Raw genomic sequence first — 22981 nt, 5'->3', positions numbered from 1 at the left:
AGCCCAGTAATCAGTTTTACAGTTTACTTGGTATGCTTCTCCGCAGTCCTAGTGGCTCCAAGGAGGTTCCAAGGATTCTTCCTCTTTTTTTTTTCCTACCCATCTCACGTAGAAGAAAAGTGTTTGCATTTTGATTGTGCTCATTCCCTGACCCCTGTAATTTAACCATTGTTCATATTTAGTGCCGACTGGAGTCCTGCGGGGCAGCTGATAACAATAATTTGTAATAAAGCATACGCAGGCTCCATTTTTTTATCCTTGTTTTCCCTAATAAAGGGAAATTAAATTTGTTAATTAAAACAGATGAAATCAAATAGGATTCTGGGGCTGCAAAAAAACATGGATTATCCTGGCCTCACATTTAGGATGATTATAATATTTGGCATGTATATAGCGCTTCAAAGTGGCGTCGCAGTTAATCCTTACCCTACTGCCCCTCTGAAGTGTGCTGTTATTCCTCAATTTGCAGATGAGGATGCCCAAGCAAAAAGGTTAACTCCAGAAATAGCTAAAGCCTGTGCAGGAGCAAGTGGCTTACTGCAGCCCCCCCCCCAATTTAGGACAAGTGGAAGATTACTAGGGACGCCCGTAGGCCCCCCAAACTTTTGCAAGGAGGAGGGATTTGGAGGAGACATTGTGAAATGGGGCTCGGAGGTTGGGGGTTCAGTCAGCACGCTCCAAGCCAGAGGCATGGGGCGCGTCCTGCCCATCCCGTCACAGTGGCATCGTGTGTAGACCACGAGGTGCAAACTGAGCTGCTTATCCGCCGGCTGCTGCCTAGCGTGGCACACAGATGAGAAACTTGTCCCAAAATTATTATAATCCCAAACACATACATGCTCTTCAGGACTTGGAAAAAAACAAAACTAAACTAACAACAAGGGAAAAAACATACAAAATGCCCTTTAGACCAAACAGTTCTCTGGCAAAACGCAGACTAAATATTTTGAGGGGTAATGTTGATACCAGTGTTGGCAGATGAGAAAATATTTTAACCTTCCATCTCAACTCAATTCCAGCTCAGGTCATTTTGCTGGTTTTTGTGTTGTCATTTTCATACACAAATACCCTTCGGTGTGCGAGTGAAAACAGAAAGGAAATTAAACACACCAAAACATGATGTCTTGGCAGCTCTGCAATTTATTTTGGAGGAGAGCTGGATTTTGTGGGGCACTGCAGGACACAGCGCTCCCTGCTAGAGCTCAGTGCTGCTCCATCCCCCTGTGCTGCAAATTCCTGAGTGGCAAAATCCTGGTTCCTGAGCAGCTCTGGTGGAGATAACGTGTGAGATGATGGGAACGTGCACAAGCTGGAGTTGAGGCTGATCGTGGTTAGTTTTCTTGTTGTGACTCAGAGGCTAAAAAGTCCTGTGCTGCACTGTGAGAGCAGAGCTGAAGCCTTTGGCTTATTCTGCAGGCTGGGGTGGGAGCATCAGACCCCACGCTGGGGCGAGCAGCTGATTCTGCCTACAAGGCTTGGGTTTACCCTGTTGGGGGGGAATAAAGGGTAACCCTGAAACTATGGCCCTCCAGTGAGTCTGCTGAGAAGTCCGGGGGCAGGGGGCCAGCACTGCCTCATTCCTCAAAGAGCTGGGAAGGAGGCACGGTGCCATCTCAAACAGAGACCAGAGTTGATGGCAGGTGACAGGACTCTCCCAGAGGGATCAGCCTGGGTATTCCTCAGGCACTGCAGGCTACCCAGCGGGGTGGAGAAACACAGGGTATCCTTGCTGAAGGGACGGTCATAAATCAGCCCATGACATGAGCTAATGAAGAACATGATGAGGGGTGAGAAGCTGAGGGTGGTTGATAGCAGACAAAGCTGATGCAGCTGAGGACATCTCTCATGGCTGCGAAAGTGGCTTGTAGTCTCTGTCAGCCATAACAGACAAGGTTAAAAGGATCATCTCTATATTCTCCCCCAAAATATGTACCTTCTGGCAGCTCAAAAGGGTGAACTTTGCAGAAAGCCATGAGGACATCAGAAAGAGATTACATCTTTTTTCCTCAGAGGAAATCTTCAGGACATCTGGAGGACAGCTATAAAATTTTATGTTTTAATTACATTTTGAGATTGTTAGGCTAAGCAACCTGTGCTTTAAAAAAAGCAAACTTCATCCTCAAAGTATACAGAAAATTGAAAGATCTACCAAGAACTGTAGCTATGTTTTGGTTAGTTGTCACTTGTAACTCAGTATATTATAAATAATGGAAGACAGAACGTTAAAACATGAGCTCCAACAATTTTCACCAAGAGTCCAACAAAGAAATAGACTATAGGTGTTGACAAGAATTGTTTGGTGGAGAATGATATTGCATATTGCAGAGGCTGTGAACATCAGCTTTACATAAACTTCTTCCATATGAGACGTTAATCAGGATGGAGAACTGAAGGATCTGAAAACAATCAACATTTCTCCTTTCAAACCCCTAATGTTCAGTGTGAGGAGATCGTGGTACCCCTGTGAGGTGGGAATGAAGGAGGATCTAGGGTAGCTGTGGGATGATTGGAGGTGGGCACATCTTCTGAGGTGTGTTACGCAGGTCCTGAGATGAGAGCCCCATGCTGCCCAGGCTGAGCCAGCTGAAGGAAGGGGCTTGCTTGGAGTAAGAGTGTGGGAGCCAGGGAAATGCATTTCTGGACTAGGGTGAACCAGACCTGAACAAGCCTGGGACAGGTGTTTCAGTGGTAAAAATTAATAAAAGGAGTAGAAAGTGCCTTGGAGGTTCAAAAGTATAAATGCAAAGGGAGAAGCCAGCAGCAAAGGAGACAGAGTTGCAGATGTACAGCTTAGATAAATGGATTACTATGGTTCCTACCAATTAACTTTGGTGATAAATAAAAGTATTCCCAAAGTTAATGTAATAGTTATATGCAAAATCTGAGTATATCTTCAAATATACTGTTATGAATATATTACATATGTCTATGACTATATAAGAAAATATATAAGCATGGTTTGCATATCTTTTGAACCAGAATTTGGAAGGAAGGAGTAATTTTCAGAAAAGTAAACAACTGTATTTGACAGCTTCTAAGCAAGATTTCAGTTTTGCATTTTCAAATGACATTTTCATTTTCATAAATGCAAAATGCATTTGGGAAAAAAAGGGGGCTGGTTGCCCTATTTACCTTTGTATAAAGATCCAGTGGTGGAATATGGTTTGATTGCAAAATATATGCTGTTCCCAAGGGAACTGCTCCTTGAAAGGACTCACTAGCTGTGATTAGACTGATCAGATGATCATTTGCTCTCAGTTTAAGCTCAGTATAAATCCAGAGAAAGTCAATTGGATTGAAGGACCTGTGTTACAGTCACCTGGCAAGCTTCTTTTCCTTGGGTAAAAAGGACCAAAACAAAGTTAAAATGACCAGAGTTTTGCTCTTAGCTCAGAGCAGCACCCTGGCTGAATTCAAGAGCCAGAGCCACAAATGTGGTCGGTATTGCCTTGTGATGTCATTGCGCCATGCCCATTTAAACGAGCAGTGATTTCATCAGTTCATGTTAGGGGCAAAACTCACCTTAAACTGTGGGGCACAGCAAGTTCCTATCGATAATGGCTCTTTACTTTCTTTTGGTGCTAAACTGGTCGAGGTGGCACTGCCAGAGTCAGTCTGATGTGTTCATCATCTCTAGCCCCTACCAGGCAAGGCCATCGGGCCGTGTGTGCCCCTGCTGCTCCCAGTGCCTGGCGCAGGGATGCTCAGGAGACTAGTGGGACCGATCACTCTCGCTTCCTCCCAGCCCTCGCCACCAGGGCTGGCTCCCCCCTCTGCTCACAGCCATGGTACAGTAGGTCAGATCTTCAGCATGCACAACTTGGGAATGCACCATCAAGAGCAATACTCCAAATTATCTATACATTGTTCATGTTCTCTTTTTTTTTGTGTCTCTAAATGCTCTTGGGGTATATTTGTGGAGTTTTAAATTTTTTTTCTGCAAAACAAATCTGAAAGATTAATGCAAAGTCAAGCAACCTTCTTTTACTTAAACAAAGTCACTCGCACATATACTTGCACTCTCCACCTCTTGGGGAGCGAATATTTATACATTGAATTCTGCAATAATAATTTAACTCCTGTGTGCCCACTGCCTGTCAGAAATGCCAGTGCTACACTTTTTCAAGTAACACCATGTATTTGGGACTTTAAGAGAGTGAGGCTAGAGCAATCCCAAAAATGGAGTGTTTAATCCCACAAGCAACTACACAGAGCCAGGCAGGAGTGCCTTCGGAGAGTTGCAAGTGTCTGTGCTCTGCAGGATGAGGCTCAGGATCAGAAAGAGAAGGGAAAATCTCTTGGTAGCATGCACAGCTTCTCTCTCCCACTCACAGGGCTGTCACCATGTAACCCCAACCCAGGGTCTTTCTCATCTTGCATGGCCACTGAGGTGTGCCTCTGCCTCTGGTCTTGGCAACTATGCTACATACCAGGTACTTTCTTCCCCTAGAAGTCTAAACTAAGTTTTCCTTTCCTTGACCTTTGGCCAACACTCGCTGTCCTACCATAAATAATTCCCCACCTTTGTTTAAACTGTTAAACTGAAGGTATTTATTGCTTGTCATCATATTACCCAGCATTTTCCTCTCTCTGCTAAAGATACTGGTGATCTGTAGACACTCTTTGTAAATCTTACCCTCCCATCTGTCCGTCCTTCCATCCGTCCCTCCTGACCTGACCCCACAGACACGTAATGCATTTTCAGCCAACCTACAGGGAAGATGAACTTGTCTCTAGAGGGATGGAGAAGGAAGGACATGGCAGCAGCGCAGAGGGCAGGCTTGTCATGCACAGCCCATCACATCGTCACCATTTTCACTTGATGAGTAGCAACTGATCCCATGTAACCCTGCTCCTAAACAAGGCTATTACACCCAAGCTGCAGGACAGTCAAATTTCATTATCCCTTCTGCAAAACATATGGAGGAAACAAAATAGTGGAGGATACTCCAGTGACAGCTAATGACATTACCGAAATTACTATAAATATCATCTTTAATCTAATCAAAAACAGTATATCAAAGGCATTGAAGCTGCAGATGCTTACTGTGCCAGGGGGGAACCAAATGAAGCCTTACAGATGTGTCATACTGTGAAGTTATATTTGCATAATAGAAAATGAATGCTGGCTGTATCTCGGGTTTCTGCTGCTTTTTAAACCGGGGCGATCTGGACGTTACATTTAATGAAGATCTTTTTAGGTAGCCCAAGGTTCAGGCAGAGAAACAAAAATACAAATCAGCCTCAGGCCTGACAAAAAAATTCCCAATGAATGGTCACTTTATCCCTTGCTAATTATTACCTGGGCTACTCTGTCATGTATTTAATTAACATCATTTTTCTTGAAAGCACATTTTGCTGAACTGATGCTGACTGTGGGGTGAGAACCAACAAAATAACATCAATCAGTTAATTAACTGGTTAACACATTTTCTTCCTTCTTAATTTCTGCTTTTGATTTTCATTTAGCTGCTTTTAGGATCTGAATTTACAGAAGGTTTGTTTCTGGGCAACTGGAGGTCGTGATGGGTGAGAGGGGCCCTACCAACAGGACCTTTGTGATATTATTTTGCTATTGTAGTGAGAGGATGCTTTTGTGCCCTCGTGGAGTCTCTAGCACCATGGTGAACACTTCTGGGAAATAACAGGTGTGCATTTACTGAACACAGGCACAATCCTACTTACTGCTGGAGAAATGAACAGAGACAACACACCTCCCACCACTGGGCTCAGGTTTCCCCCCCAGTGCGCACAAGAGCAGGAGATGCTCTCGGACTTTGCACAGTGCTGCTTCCTGAGATGGAATATTTCCAAAATGGCAGAGCTACAACAACTTTGGGCGTCTATGGTCATGAACACACACCGGCAGACCTGGGTGATACACTGTTTCTCTCACAGTGTGCTTCCCTATGACAACCAAGAGCGCTACATTGCTGGGACTATTGATATCTCATTAAAACAAAGAGAGTCTAATAACATTTTTATTTGACCTCATTCCAGCAGAAGGTACAGAGCTGAAAAAGAAGAATCTGATGGGTTTTTTTGTTTTGCTTTAGGTTGTTGTCTGTTCCTCTATTTGGTCACCCCGTTCAGCAATGCCTCCCTCCAAAGACTGCTTAAACTTCGACCATGTCCTTGCCTGAGCTGTTCTGGTCTCCCAGTAGCTCTACCTCCAGCTGCCCTGGCTTTGGTCACAGTCCAACTCCCTCTTTGGAGGGATGAGGGTAGCACTTGTTTGTGGTAAAGCAATCCAGTTCTGTGTTACATACAGATGATGCTGGTATAAAGGATCAGCCAGGTGTTCCCCAGCCACCTCGTGCAGTTGGGCTACATGGAAGGAGGTGCGGGTCCAGCAGCAATGTGTTTTGTCTCCCCCCACTCAGCTCTTTGGAAGGAGATTTTGGGGTTGTCCTAAATGGATCACAGTGGGAATGTGCATTATCAGGGCAGAAAAGGGTAATAGGGTCCTGGTAATTCAGCATGAGTGTTGTAGAGGTCCATGGTCACCCCTGCGCTCATAAACTCCAGCAGGAACATTGCACTGAGCAGGGCAGCAGAGCTCTGTCTTCATGGGGTGCCTGAGGATGGATTTCACTAGACTGCACACTAGATTTTACCTGGCACGGAGCCCACATGTGGTCTCTACTGGAAAAAATGGATTTTGCCCTAAAAGATTATATGGCTGGATTTATTTAGGCTGCAACTTGCGTGAAGATCTCCATTTTAAAATTAGTCCCCCAAAAGCACCAGGAAAAGAAAGAGGTTGACTGGGAAAAGGATTTCTGTTCAGCCTTAATTTAAAGTGGAAAATAATGTTTGTACTGCTGCATGCCAAATATATTAGAAGGATTTGAGATTATAATATAGAGTGGGTTAATGGCAGTTTTGTAATGTAATCTGCTGTTGAATTCTGATTTTAGCAACCATCTTTCCCCTTGGGTTTAGAAGGTCTTTGTGTTTCTGTAAACTCCAGCAGATTGAGAGAGTTCAGAGTTGAAAGCTCAGTGATTTAAATTCACCATACTGCTAAGTGCTAAGGCTTAAGAGCAGTGCATAACTGCAGTGCAGAGTCTGTTATACACCAGGGCTTCTCCAGCTGCCTGAGCCAGTGGCCAAATCCGTCCCAGGGATTTGCACCCCGGCCCCCATGGGCTGCTGCCCATGGGGTCCCATATGTTCCCGCCTCTTTTGCAATGGCATTCACCAGGACTGTCTGCACACCCACGCCTGGATAACTCCCCAAAGCCAGGATGAACCAGCAATTTTACTGGTAAAATTACTTTTAAACGTAGCTCATTTTCTCCACCTTCAGTGGACAAGGATGTCAAAAGGCAAGTCCTAGAAATGCAAGACACATTGCATGGTGCTCCTGGGCATCCCCTTCTCTGGGGGAACACTGGCTGCGGGCAGCAAGTTCTTCTCGATGCCTGCTTTCTCAGAGAGGATGGCAAGCAGAGGAGATGTCCTAGTGTGGACCTCACGGGGACCCTTGGTATGTGAATCCGACCCAGCAGTATGGCCCACGGACTGGTTCTTCTGTGTGCTTTAAAGGGATGCTGAGCATGTTGTTCTCCATTAGGAGCAGAACTGAGGTGCCGAAGCACCCTGTTGTGTTGGGTTTTTCCAGCTATGTGAGAGGACGTGAGTCAACTGTGCTTCTTAAAGGATGCTTTTAACTCAGCTCGACTGAAAATGTTGACAGACACAACATGAATTTAGTACTTTGATACTTACCAGGAAAGACTGGGAAAGGAGGCGGGGGATGTCCGACTGTTTAGAAGGGGAATATTTAAGGAAGGTGCAGAAGAAGAAGCAGGCGGCAACTGGTACGCCTAACCTACAAATGTCAGCTTTACAGAGTGAGTCAGTCTAAAAATAACCTCCAATTGTCTCCCAGCTACTCCAGCAGCACAGCGAAAGCGCAAGTGGTTGAGAAAAATCACCAGAGGGGGGAAGAAGGATTTTCTGTCTGGCTTTTTTTAAAAAAGCCTATGCTTTCAGAAATTTCTGATTAAAAAATGAAGCAAATACCAGGCTCTCAGAAGTCTAGATACAAGTTAACCTTGTTTAAGCGTATTCACTCTATTTATTTTGCCTCTATTTTACCTCTGAAAGGAGCATAGGCTGAATTCCAGATATCCCCCAGAACTGCATGAGAACATAACCCCCCCATCCAGACTAGACTCCCTTTCTAGACTCAATATTTTAAATGAGAGTATTGAATATCTCTCCCTATAATTTGCATGCTTTCTTTTTTAGCAGTCTCCCTGTTCATTTATGCTCTATGAACTATTCCTTTCTCTTTTTCGTGATCATTGAAACACAGTCTGTCTATGACAGCATTAAATTAATCCATGATAATATTTCAGAATAATTTTTAATGCATGATCCATAAATCTGTAGACACTTGCTTTTTTTCTTCCCCCCCCGTCCCCCCCCCCCCCCCCCCCGCCTCCCATCTGAAGCCATTGCTCTACAACAGGTGCATTCTGGCTTCGGATGTAGTAACAGCCAGAACAATGTCAGCACCGTTCCATCCCTATGCACTACCATGTGGTATAGCAAACCAACTAACCAACCCAAAAAGAAAGACCTGAGACATGTGACGTTGTAAATAAACAAGCAAAAAAGCTTTAGAAAGGCATGAAAACTAAATACCTCTCCAATGATGTATAGGACTGCTGCTTACCTGCAAATATTCCTGAGATGGACATGCTGCCAGAGATTAGAGGAGCTATTTCTCGTATTAATGCTACATAATTCTCTGATTTAAGGTCTCCCTCCCATCTGCGAATGAAGATGCCATGCGACCTCTCCACTCTGGAATGGGATATTTTCCAGAAGCTGAGGTTTTAAACAGTTAAGCCTGGAAAGTACCATTTTTGTACTTAAAACATTCCTCATCTACTCTGTTGTATTCCCCGTTTCTACTCTGTGAGTGGAAAAAAAACCCCAGCGGGGTTCCTGACATAGACTCTGGACCACAATACGCATTGCCATAGCAAGAGCAGACCAAAAAGGGGCAAGCTTGCTACTGCTGATGTTGCTGTTGAGGAAAGATCAGCCGCAAGGATGTGAAGGACCATATGATGAGGGAGGTGAGGTACCAGGAGGAGGGATGCTGCACTGAAAATACACCGTGCCCAGAGTGGGATGATGGCAGGGGTTGGTGTCCCTCAGCTGGCTGGAGTCATTAATCTGCTCCATGATGGCTTTTTGCCAGTAGTAAGACTGGTCCTTCTCCTCCTAACACTGTGTAGGCAGGTCAGGTAAGGAGGACATGAATGATAGTGTCACATGGGTGACTCTTCCTCATGGGGAAGCAGTGTTAGGCACCTTCTTACATTTACCCTTACCTGGGCTCTACCAGGCTTTAACACCCCACAGTAGCATGCTGAATGAATCAGAGCCTAGGAATGCAAGGACAATGCAGAACTGGTGTCAGTAAATCATACATATAGGCACACTGGAAAGAAGTGGAACAAACCACTGTTGCTGTTAATCAATCTTTAATTTTCCCTGGATTCGCTGGAATCAGCCCCAGAGATGGGCTCACACCATGGAAATACAGCTAGACTTGGGCAGACCACCAGGTTTTGGGCTTCAATCGTTAATGTTTCAATGTTGCGGGAGCTCCATATGTGGCTCAAACATGCCAGATGGCCTAAAACACACACTGTCCTAAATACTCCAACACCTCTCCCACCCTGCAAAGCCACAGACCACCAGGCACGTAGTAAACACAGAACCAAATCCCATCAAATGAGAGCTAGCAACGGCAAAATCAAGTACTCTGTTCAAGAGACCAGTTCTCCAGTTTGTGTGGCAAATTGATTTGTTTTACTCACTGTTGCCCACTTCCCTAGTTCATTTAAATACACCTCTACGGGAGGGCTGATGGCAGGAGGCTTTGGTGACCAAGAGCCAGAGCTGTTTATATATTACATCATTGGTCTGAATCCAACAGAGACTGATAGTGAAAGAAAATATTAGCCATCTGTCCAATGCTTGACAGCCTTGCTAGCAATAAAACCAGTATCAGATTAGATACGGAGGTTTTCTGAATATCCCTTGCTAGGGTTGGCCTTCCAGCTTGGAGAGGGGCTTCCTTGATGAAGCGAACCCATCGGTCCTCTTGCCACCCTCACCACCTTCTGCCAGACCATCAGGCAACTCCAGCAGTCTACATCGGAGACTCAGCTTTTATGAACACTGACTTGTTAAAAATATTGAAGGAAAAATAATGGAGAGGGAAAAAAATGGCTCTGTATAAGCCATTGCTTTTTCTGGTGATGCACCACACTGTTTATGAACTAACAGATGCCACACAATGTCCAGTATTTATGGCAGTGCTTGTAAAGGCGCAGTTGGAATGTAGACCTTGCCCATTACTACATTATTGCAATGTACTTCCTTGCCAAAAGAGAGTCCTGTATTTTAATATTTCCTACTTGCAATTGCATTTTACCACATACTAAAATGCCTCAGCTGTATATATATATATATATAGCCTTAGACCTGAGGTGTAGGTAGTTCCCATACTCAAACTGTCAGCACCACCAGCAGATGCACAGGAGGGGGAAGGCAGCTACGTATGGCTTTGCCTCCCCTTTGCCACTGCAGCTACAGCAAAGGGACTGCCTTACCATGTGGGTCACTTCTGTGACTAACAGACTGCCTTTAAAACTGCTGTCAGTAAGGAGAGACTAGTGGGGCCACATTTCACTAGTTAAAACCTCTCTTCTTGGTTTGACTTGGTCAATAAAATATCTTAAACCTGATCCAGAGGGTGGGTACACCTGAGAACAGATGGTGCTCTGGAAGTTATTGGGCTTGTAGCAGTATCCTGCAGCAGGGATGGGTAAGGAGGAGGTGGTGTTCCCATGCCCAAATGGACAACATGGCCCATCTCCCCTGGCTCGGCCTGATATCGCGCTGCTCACCTGGGAAGCAATGGGAAGGGCAGTATGTTATGCTGTGGCCTGGGCCTTTGGTCCCCTTTGTCCTCTGCTGTCCATCAGAGACCCCCAGCCCATGCCTGTGCTTGTGTGTGTTGGGAGGGCACGCGTGTGTGCTGGGGTTGCAGGCCCAGCCCTTTGCAACCTGCTGAGTGAAATGGTCAGGAGGAGCTCCAAAACTGATTGCTCCTAGTAGCAGCTGGATTCCCCCTGATGTAGAGTGCAGTGAGCAGCACTGTGCTTACAAACAAAGCATTGCAACTGCGAGTGGTTGTTGGGTGGCAATTTGTTTGTCTCCATGCAACTGGGCCAGTGCATTTCAATAAATAATATCCCTTGCTTCTCACGCAGCATTCCTGTGGCAAAACATTTGCACTGCCTTGCTTTTATTGTGTGTGTCTTGGCCAGAAAGGTCCCTACCACAAATGATGGACTTAGATCATACCAGCTACACTTTATCGTATAACGCAGTAATAAATGCATGGAGAAGTACCATGCCTCAGGACAATTTGGGCACTGTGCAAAGGTCACTGTCTTCAAATCCTAATTGCTCGGCAAAAGTGACATTTAAAATGCATAGCATTAAAATCATAACAAATTTATTTACCTCCTCCCTTATTGGGATTGTTTTTGCATACATTACACATTTGATATATTGCATGCTATGGAGGTCAGAGTGTGTTTGCATCATAAAATAATGTCTCACGGAATCACGATGACATGGGGTGCCAGGCTTCAAATATTACTCATGCACTGGCTGCTCTTGCAGGAGCTGTCACAAAATCCCAAGAGCCAGAGAGGGCCCAACCCTCTCTGAGCTTTGTAGGAAGACAGTATGGCAGCTGTTTTAAGAAGAGCAGGTAATATTGCAAGCATAGTGGACAAATAAAATGGTGAACTTTTCTGAAAAGTGAAAAGAAAGTTGCAGCAAGGAGCACTCAGTTCTGAACCATTTTTTCAGTGCTATCATTGACATACATATATACATATGTGTATATCTATATATTTTTTGGTCACATGTATATATCTCTATATATTTCTTTCTGTTTCCGAAGACAGCATCCAAGACAGTATTTTTTGGGAACTGGATACACTGCTCATCTAACATGTCTAATAGGTGTTTTCTCTCTCACTTGCCATTAGACTTCAAACACTGCATTTTAGGTTCATCAGCCTGAAAACCATATTTGTCGTGAGAGCTGTTATCATAGCACCTTTATGTTCCTATTTGCTATGATTAGTTGAAGGCAGACAAGCTAAAAGCAAGTTCAAATAAGAATTATTTCAGGTAGCCTCAGCATTCTCTATTTCACTTATGTGCATTCATTTCTTTTGTTCGTGGAGTTATTTACTTACCTTTTAATGTACTTTGGGTCTTGGTGTTGTATGCCATATAAGAGAAAAAAGATTTTGTGACTGTAATCATGACAGCCTGATGTCAGCGCCATAGGCTGATGGACATCTAGCTTGCCTTCTTAACTGAAGATGAAATAAATCTAAGTAGGTATTTCTTCATGTGTTTAGCTCCCTTCTTCTATGCAGAGACTGTGGAGGACCGAGGAGTCATATGCTCTCCTAAAGCATGCAGAAAATGTTTATTTGCTGCTTTACAAGGCCTGAACCAAAGCCTACTGGACTCTTTCCAATCCATTGAATTTTGGGGGTTTTTTTAATTAAAGCTGGCAGAATGTCCTTGGCAAATAATGAATTTGTCAAAAAATGAAGTTTTGAAGAAGCAACTTGCAGAATCAAGTCCAACTTGGTAAACAGATTTAGCTGGGAAAGCAATAGAAAACATTCGTAAGAACATAACTGAGACTTTCCATGTTTTTCTTTTGAAATGATACATTTGTTCTACGTGTGACATTATTTAAAAGCTACAAAAAAAGGGTCTAGGCTGGTTAGACCCTGTAGAAAAATCTCTTCTTTCTCTTTGGTTTTCCAGGCTGGCCACTGAACAGATGTGTCCCATGTGAGTTTCTCACTCTTTTCCATCCCATCTTCTTCTGTTCATATCACTTTTTCTTGCTTCTTGCTACCCATCTTCGGAATTTGCAATGCTCCTCCCCAGCATGGATTCAGCTGAACAGATTCTAAGTTACTAATCTCCAAATTTATTGCAAGTAAAATATGCCACCATTGGCTGGCAGCAACCTCTTACGTTACAGATTATGCAAAATATAGCAGGCACTGGTGGCTTGCTGTGCTTTCCGCTATTGATTTCAAAACACACTGTAAAGTAGACTAGAGGTAAAATCTGTAGCCTGTATGAGATATGCCAATAGGCCAAGGTACTATTTCCTCTTCACTTTGTACAGGAAACAGTGAAGAGCAAAAATGGCCTAGTCTCTCACGCATAACAGGGCCTTCAGAGTGTAAGCCTTCAACCCTACCATGTTGCTGCTGGCTAAACCTACAGGATAGGATGCCATGCCTCTGTCAGGCAGAATTCCCTCTGATCAAAGCAAGTCAATTCAGCAAGGGTTGCATTTTTCATTGCTGCGTTGGTCTGTTGCTGATCCTGGCAGATGTGTGAAGAATATTCCATCCTGAGACCAAGATCAGACCCCAAGTTCTTGATTTTCCTGGACACCCCCCTTCCGAGGTCCCCAGTGCAGCACCCAGATGAGCCTTGCAGGGGGCTGGATGTGCATGTGTGTGCGGAGGCAGCTTTTGCAGGCAGGAGGGCTGGCGTGCAGACTGGCATCCTTCTCCCAATCCAGCTGTCACACACCTGGCAAGATCACTTGGCAATGCCAGCCTGCTGGTCCGGTGCTGCATGGAAGCTGGGAGGACAAGAATGTCTCCCCACAGGGTGGTTTGGCTTGTGCTGCAAACCGGGAGCAAGCTCTGGAGCTGGCTGCCCTGCTGGTTTTGATTGACTGCAGCTGCTTGTTTGCTCTCAGCTAGGTTGCTTCTGGAAAGCCTGTCCGTTTGACCTGTCTGCCTCCTTCCTGATGCTGAGCTTCTTCTCAGCTGCCTCATTTCCTCCCTGCGAGTGTAACAGAGGCAGCCTGAAATCTCTCTGCCCGTTGGGCTTCCAAGTGACTTTCCATCTATTTAATCTATCATTAAAACTTAATGCAAGGACTTCCTTTCAGGAAAAAAAAAATCAAGGCACAGAGCATTCCTTTCCTTTTATGATGTTGCCTGATTTTTAGCAACTACGCCTAGATATTTGTTTGACAGCTATAAATCAGGAACTCAATGAAATGCCCAATCCAACCACGTACAGAAGTTTCCCTGGGACATTGCTACCTCTTTTCTTTCCTTTTTTTTCTTCTGCACAGCAGGAGTGAATGGCATAATAGTGCATATTGGAAATAAACTCTTGAGCAGTGGAAGGGCCATCATTACCACTGACAAAAGCAGCTTTTGAGGTTGAGCCCAGATCAAATAAGTGAGAACTGGTAGGAGAAGCTGTCACGTTTATGAACAGCATATGAACGTGAGGTTCAAGTTATCACTTTTTTTTGAATCAATTAACTTTTGTGATACTCTATAGATGGGTCTGAGATAAGGGTTTCCATTTGATTTAAGCAGATATACCTTTGTCCCAAATTATTAATTATTTCTCCTTGGGTGGAGCAAGAGGCTTTCCCTAATTTACTTCCAAGCTCTTTAGTCATCACTTTCCCTTCCCTCTTTCACAGCTCTCCCACACCCAGACTTCCCCGTTGAAAGCACCTGACAGGCTAGCCTTACCCCAGAAGGATAAGGAAGCATTTATTTTCCTGCAAAAACATAAGAGGAAAGAGCTGGACTGCTCTTTTCAAAAGGGGATTTGTCACGATATCCCTACCTCCACAGCCAAAATGTGCACTGACCACAAGGACCCTACTTTCACCTTAATCCATGGAAGAATTTAATTAATCTTTCCATATTGGCAGGCGAACAACATTTCCTGAAGAGAAAAATAAATGTTAATTTCCAGAGGTAATTAACAGTCACTGAATGAGACTAAAGGGCTTTCATCAAAATTACCAATCAGCTCAAATTTGAAGAGATTCTCTACTCCTCATTGCTTCTTCATCTCATTCAGCCAGTCCTGCTGAATTAGTGCCTAATAGAGTCTCAGACATATTCATATCCTGTCAAATTCCCATCCTCCCAAGGAACTGTCCCTTTCAAATGGTAATACAGAGGGCGTATGATGTTCACTCGTTGCTATTTTGGATTTAACAGCTGGCTGCGTTGCACCAAGGGTAGCTGTGGAAACTTAAATAAGGGATGTGTGCATGCGTGTGTGTGTGTGTACACGTGTATGTGTAAACACCTACTGTTTTGCAAATGATACCCTTTATCTTAAACAATGCTCTCTTTATAACTCTTTGCAAGACAATTCTCTTTTTAGACCACCATGGCTGTTGAAGGAGAGAGGTACAGCTTTACAACAACCAAGAGCAATGATTTTACCCCAGGACTCAGCTGTGCAGCTCCTTTCTCAAACAAGTTCCCATTTGGCAGGTGGCTAGGGCCATCATCAGTAGTGGGGTGCTGGTGGCCCTTGTGAAGACCTATGGGTTTAAGAAAGGCTCTCTTCAGCTATCTTCACCTTGGCCAAGTGCAGGACAGCTCCAGGGGGTTACTCATTACATGGCTTCAGATGTTCTCAATGCAGTTCAACACACACACATCAGGATGCCTGGGCGAAGGGACGGACAGTCTCAGGGCTGGTCTCCACAGAGCAGTATCAGGACAGAATGTAGGAGTCCTCCCAGGTCAGTGTAATATAAAAGGTTCCCTCCTCCTGCTTTTTTAAATATTTTGGGCCTCAGCCAAAAACCCATGGTGTTCGCAGGAACATTTCCACCAACTCCAGCTGGATCTGGCCCTGTAATATGGAAATCTTGGGGGACTCCATGGTGACAACCAACAAGGAGAATTTCTAGTGAAACCTTTCTGTGTGCTGTACCAGGGCACTTCTGGAGACAGCACTAGATGGGCACAGAGCATGACCTCCGTTAGCAATATACACTACATGAAAGCTAATAATTCTGGCTAAAGCATATTCAAAATAGGATGCTTGAAGCAAAACTAATGCATTATTCACTGCTTGTTGGGAATACAAGAACATAGAGATAGACATCTGAGCCTTGGGCCTTTTCTGAGATGTACTGTACATGGGCTCAGTGGGCTTATGGCAGTACAGTTACTCTCACTGCCATAGATTTTTCATTACTGATAGTATTTAAAATCTTGCCCTGTGATCAAATAAAAACAAAAATGTGTGTGTATTCTACTTTGCTTTCTAGTCTTATACAAAGCTGAGAGATGTTTCTAATGTGTATTCAGTTCCTTGGTGTAAAATATGCCCTTCTTCCACCTTTACATTAAATCAAACAAGTATTTGGTGAAAGTCACAGGGTGAAATAGTGCAAAAATTGCCAATTTCTCAGTAAGCTGCTGAAAACAATTCTGAACAGAGCACCAATATGATCAACTCCGACACAACATCCAGGCCCTGCTAACATAATGCTTCTTAAAAATATGGACTGTAAAAGGAGAAAAATGTTATTTTATATACTCATGATATACAAATAAAAATCTTTGTAAAGCACTTCAACAGCTATTGTGAGAGCAGCATTGTAGAGAAATCGTTTTGGGATTTGCCTAATTGCATGTAGACAGCCTGCAATATAGACACCTGCCTCTGAACTAAGCACTCTCTGGTCCTTTTGTGGTCAACAGAGAAACAGAGACACTTGGGGGAGTGATTTATCTCTTCCTAAAGTAGATGTCTAAGAAAGGTCAAATGAATTGCATCCTAAAAGTACCTATTTCTCTCCGCTGACCATAAAGGTTGAAGAGTGACTAGCTCAGATGTAAATTAATACACCATAGACATGCAAGCCTATGGGTTGTGGGGAGGTGGGGAATGCTGAAGTGCACCCCTATACCCCATCTGCCACAGTGGAAAGGTCTATAGAATACAGACAGATAATGCCTCCTCCTCTTACCCAAAGACAGAGTTCCAGCTTTTTATCAGATGAGATATTTTTGGTTCAAGGTGTTTTTCCGTACATCAGCTGAAATGGTACTGTATGCCCAGACCTGCCCCACAATATCGTCAGACAGATAAACTTCTTTTGCAGATGCTGCTACAAAGAAGAATCTCATGCAGTTTTGGATCCCAGCAGTTCCACCAAGCAAGCCTGATTTACAGTACTGGTGAAGCCTTCTTGGAACCAGAAGCAGCTTGACTGGATACTAGTTACCATTTTACAAGGTATGTCTTGCCAAAATGGTTTTAAGGCCAAATTCTGATCCTAGCTGATCTTTAAGTGCAACTGCAAGATGGCTTCAGCAGCACATCTTTTTTTATGGCAAATTCTCTTTTAAGATCTCTTGGGGCACTGACATGAGACCCACTTTCTGCTGAAAACAGACTGAACTGTAAAAAGCAACATAATTATATGCATTACTGTTATCCAAAATTCTCACTTGTCATTAGCTTCCCTATGGCTTATCCTTTTAAAAAGCCACATAATAATGTACCTGGCTTACCTGTGATATCTTTGCTCTTCTCAATAACTGCTTTCAGGATGATCAAATTACGATATGATTTCTAATGTGAATGCTCATACATTTAATTGTAAAGAGAAACAATTGTGAGAATAGTGTTGCTTGAAGTCACTGTGCTTGATTTCAATATCCTTGACTTTATATTTTTCATGTTTGATCCCAGAAACACTGCCCAGAAAGCCAGCACTTGAAGTTCAGATGACCTCAGAAAAAGGTAATTTTTAAATATGAAAGAAAAGCCAAAATATGTTCATATCTGTTAGTGTGTGTTCTTATTATAAAGTAATTTAAAAAAATACAACTGGATCAGGCTGACAATCACTGCATCAAAAATCAGTAGGTACTATGGTCACATTACAAGCAACAAAGCTGATCTTGGTGATTTATGATAATATCACTAAAACCTCTTGATATATTTAGCAAGTGGTAATGGTAAAGGTTATAATTCCTCTGAGGGACAATAGTGATGAAATAAACCATGAGGGTCAAGTGGATTATGACCTTGTGAAAACTCAAATAATGGAGATGCAGCTTTATAAACTTCCTTATAATAGATAATGCCTTAAACAATTTTAAAGCTGCTTAGTACTCAATTCAGACTTGCCATGGGCTTCCTACTGCCTATATATTATTAGAGGAAAAACTGAAAATTCCTTCTGTCACTATGAACCTTGCATCTGCTCAGAACCCCCATTTTAGGTGCAATGAGAACTCTTGCTGTGCTCTGAAAGTTCACAACAGGTAGTGTGTGTGCACCCGTCTGTCAGTTCTCCCCACCCAGCATATGTAGTGTGGGTGCTTGTATAGAATTTGCGATTCCAATTTAAAGCTTGCAATGCATCCTGGATTGCTATGTTAATAATCACACCTGGCAGCATTAATCTTGCTACTGTATAGTATTGTCATGGGATCAAAGTGTTTTTACAAGATCAAGTAACAGGGCAAAATGAATGATGCTGCTGACTGTTTTACATGCTTCGCAAAAGGAAAGAGTAACAGCCCATTGGTATGCTTATCAGCACAGGCAATACATAAAGTTCATGCAAATCCTCTCTATATAGTTACCTTAGCCACTTGACTTTAGAACAAAGCTTATATGGGAGTTCAGAAGTGCCACATGTCTGAATACGTGTTGAGACTCAGGTGGAGGTGGAGCAACCTGACAGGCAAATGGTGACTATCCTGATCTACCTGAAAACGTTTTCCTGCATAAACACTGTGAAAATAAGTATACAGGAACAGTCCAATCTGAATCCAGTCTAATCTAAATCTACTCTATTTCAGTTTAAAACCCTGACCCCTCATCCTATCACTACACACCTATCACTACACACCTATCACTACACACCTGATAGAGAGTCCCTCCCCATCTTTCCTGTAGGCCCCCTTTAGGTACTGGAAGGCTGCTGTAAAGTCTCCCCAGAGCCTTCTTTAGACTGAACAGCCCCAACTCTCTCATCCTGTCCTCATTATATAACTATATATAATTTATATTTATAGCCATATAAACTAATCCACATAAAAAATTCCTCTGTCAGAAAGACAGAGAAGTGTTTGAGGCCATGCTATCTCAACTTCAAAGACATGCAGGAAGAGGGGAGACAAGAAGATGACATAATGCTTACCCACTTGTGTAACAGCACTGATGATGACAGGCCTGAGAGAGCATCAGTCTGAGATGTGAACAGGGCAATCAGCTGCCATTGACAGAGGGATTTTTGATTGATTTTAAATTAAGGTCAGTGTGCCCAGGCCACAGCTAGATTTGATTATTTCTGTCATATCTTAGAAGGGTGAGAGAAACTTGTTTGCAACCAATGATTCTCTCTCTTCAGTGACTCAATGCATAATGATGGTTCTTCCAGCGGGCTTTGATGCTTCCAACTTCCATGACATGCCGTGCATTGGTACAGCATTGCCACTCTCCCACTGCAACAAGCAGACACCTTCTTCAAGAACTACATTTTGAATTACAGGTTTACACTATTGAGAGCTTATGACATCAGCACCAGCGTCATCCCCTCCACTCCTTCCCAAGAGTGTAAAACAGGCTCATGATTTCATACCTGTGCATATTCCATTCCACACGTGATGTCACACAGTCCACACATGCCTTAATGAATGACAACATCCCTTCCAGTTCTTGACAGAAAGGTGATAATGTAATCCAAACACTCATGTGACAGCTGACAGTCCTGAAACACTAACCCCACCATTCTTTCAAACCAGAACTTTTTTCCAGTCTTAAATCCAACTGTTTAAAACCAGTTTTTCTATTGTGCATTTGAGCGACCACCTCCTCCTCAATTCCTGACCACTGTCCCAAGCAGCCCACTTGGTTGACAGCATTCCCAGTTACCTCTCTGCTTGCTTACAAGACTCCTCTGCCTTACTGTCCTGATACCTTCCAGAAAGCCACTCATCCCTTCTAGTATGCAATTCTGTGCAATCGGGCATTAGGGAAGCTGTGAGTAGCACAAAATTAACCCAGATGTGACATTAAATCTGAGCGGTGTATTCACTGCTGGCAGGTGAAAGGTGGCTGTCAACAGACACCTAGGGGAGATCGCAAGAACAGAGCAAGCCCAAGCGTGAACCCTGTGTGATGGAGGGACCTTTCTGAGCCAGCTGTGATTTGGCTGCCCTCCATGGATTTCTCTTCTGTAAGTTCATCTACTCTTCCCTCAAAACGACATCAAGTGCCTGCTGTCAGATGGGAAGGGGCTCCACAGTTGTGTTTGCATGAAGAATCACCTCCGTACGCTCAGGCAAAGCGGCTGCCTGCTACCTTCATTTGATGGCCTCTGCTTCCTGTGCTGGAAGCCAGGGCCAGCAGTCCCTCCTCACTCTCTCCATGCTGTTCAAGAGCTGAGGAACCTCTGTCACATCTCCCCTCAGGTGCCTCTTGCCAGGCTGCACGTACCAAACTGAAAAGACATTTCAAACCATGGGTCATCACTGCTAGCCTCCTCCAAACCTTTTCCAGCTCTACCGTGCCCATTTTGAGCAGGATTAAGGGCGCAGGTGCACCATGGATTTACAGACAGGTGTAAAATCTGTTTCCTCTCCACTGTTCTCCTAACAAGTCCTGACATTTAACTCACTTGTTTGGCCACAGTGAGCACAGAGCTGATATTCTCCCAGCTGTGCTCATCTCTAGGCCCTCAACCCGGGGAAAGTGATGGCCAAAATCTTTCCGTGCTGATGGGCAAGAAAGAAATGACCACCTGCAACTGCACAGTTGTGCTGTTTGGGAAAAAAAAACCAAACCCAACTTGGAATAACAGTAGTGGATGTTAAATCCCGAGATGCTACGAAATTCACTCTCAGGCAGCTTGACCTAAATTCCTATGGGCGATGAGGAAGCCACATATTTGGAGCATTTGAAAGAAAACTAGACAAATGCCTATAAATTATCCTATGGGGGACATTCCTACTCTCTTTCGGAAGATGGATTAGGCAGATGACCTACTAAGTATTTTTTTTTCTTCTTTCCCTAATTCCTGCGATGTCATGAGTGCGCGTGCTTTACCCTTTCTTAAATCATAATCTGTTTGATCCAGCACCAGTCAAAGGTTTTGAAACGCCCATTAAACCGCAAGAGGAAATCTCGAGCGGTTTGCTAATATCAACAGAAATCCAGATGGAATTACAATCATCTTTTATGTACGTTCGAGGGCATATTATGTAATACTAGCCACGGATTTAGTGCAATGCACCGCACCTTCCAATAAGCTGCTGGCGACACTAATAGCGATCTGAAACCTGTGAAAAACCCTTTTGCCCTCGACAAAACCATTTTAAAGCCCAGAGTCCGCGGTCAAGGGGCTTGGAATATTCAGAGTCTTAACGGGAAAACAGGGACAAGGGTGGAAAAGAGAGGGAAAAAGATTTTAAAAGAGGGGAAAGCGGCGGGGGGGAATAAATAGGGAATTAGAAATCAATCTGAGGTAGCGGCAGAGGAGGCAAGGTCAAAACTTCAAGCAAGCAGGCAGCAAAAAACCCATGAGGTTTATTCACGAGGATGACGCTGCAGCATCCTCCCGGGGTTGTTCCCGCCAAGGCTGGGGCGGCTACGGGGGACCCTCAGGGGTGTGTCCCCCCCCCCCCCCCGCGCCCCCACGGAGCTCCGTGGGGGCGCGGGGGGGGGGGGGGGGGGGGGGACGCGCCGGCGAGGGGGCGGGGCGAGCGCTGGTGGGCGTGGTTTGGGCGGCCCCGCCCCGCCCCCGCCCCGCCCGGCGCGGGGGGGAGCGGGACGCGGTACCGGGCAGGGCAGGGCGGCGCGTCCCCGGCGGCGGCGGCGGCGTCGTCGTCCGGGGTTGACAGAGGCGGGCGGCGGCTGCGGCCCCCATGGAGCCCAGCTAGGGGCTGCCGCACCCTCCACCGGAGGTAGGTGCCGCGGAGCGGCTGCGCACCGACAAACCCCGGGCGGGCGGAGCGGTGACAGGTTGGCCGGGGCGGCGGCGTTTTGCGGGAATCCACCCCCCTCCCCCCCCCCCCCCCCCCGCCTTTTCCCACCCGCGGCCGGGCTCTGCGGTTACCGCGGGGAGGGCGGCGGCGGTTCCGCGGTCCCCGCTTCGGCCCGTGACTATTGTTTCTGGTGGCGCCGAGCGGGCGCAGCGAGACCCCGGCGGCGGCGGCTTTGTGCGGGTTGTCCCGGCAGTGGGGCTGCGGCGGAGGGGGGGCGGAGGACCAAGGCGGGGAGAGGGACGGGGCGAGACCGTGACCGCACGGGCAAGAGTCGCCAACACCCCCCCACCCCCCATTCCTCCTCCTCCTTCTCCTGCCTGCGCAACTTCTCCAAAATCACGCCCGTGGGTGCGCGGGGAGGAGCGGCGCGTGCCGCGGCCACCTCCCCCCCCCCCCCCCCCCCCATCTCGGCTTGTGGCTCCGCTGCCCCACGGGAAACAAAACACGGAGGGTCACAGCGGCTTTAAGCGTCCGGGTCCCCGCTCTGGAAGAAGGAGATTAAAAATACAGGGTGGGTTTCAAGATGGGCGGGATGGGATGATTTGGGGTCCCTCTCGTAGCCGGTCACAAGCGAGGAAGAGGAGGAGGAAGGGGAGGAGGGTTTACCCCTCCGAAGTTGGGGCAGAAATTCTTCCCGCTGTCGCGCGGCTTCTCGGCTGCCAGGAGGATGAACTGTCACCTGCGTCCCCCTTAATGGCTTTTTCTGGCCGAGGCTGTGGCGGGCCGTGGGGTCATCTGCGCCGGCGTCGCGGCGCTCCGGGCGTGTGTGGCCGTGGGTGCCTCGGCGGAGTGTCGTGCCCCAGAAGTTCTGCATCCCTCGGGGAGGTGCTGCGGGCGCCCTGGGCAGCGGTCGCCGGGCGGTTAGTCGCCTGCTCTCTCTTTTTTCCCCCCCCTTTTTTTTAAGAGATCGGTTTGGCTTTGATTTGGTCACCTCTGCTGATGTTAGTTTTCTCACATGCCATTCTCCACCAGAAGTCTTTTTTAAAAATAATGCTTAAAATGCAGGATTCAAAATATATATATTGTCT

General features: G+C 45.4%; 1 protein-coding gene across 1 annotated transcript in view; it reads left to right on the top strand.

The window, feature by feature from the left end:
• The first annotated feature begins 21702 nt into the window (after positions 1–21702).
• The window catches only part of RAI2 (retinoic acid induced 2), a 47499-nt gene continuing 46220 nt past the window's right edge, over positions 21703–22981 (top strand). Inside the window, exon 1 of the mRNA XM_074858697.1 lies at positions 21703–21872. The gene's annotated coding sequence lies outside the window, so the exon portion shown is untranslated. The remainder of the gene's footprint in view (positions 21873–22981) is intronic.

Source organism: Strix uralensis, chromosome 2, assembly GCF_047716275.1.
Source record: "Strix uralensis isolate ZFMK-TIS-50842 chromosome 2, bStrUra1, whole genome shotgun sequence".
Classification (NCBI taxonomy): Eukaryota; Metazoa; Chordata; class Aves; order Strigiformes; family Strigidae; genus Strix; species Strix uralensis.
Note: the sequence above shows the minus strand (reverse complement) of the source record. Positions and strands in the feature narration are given on the sequence as shown.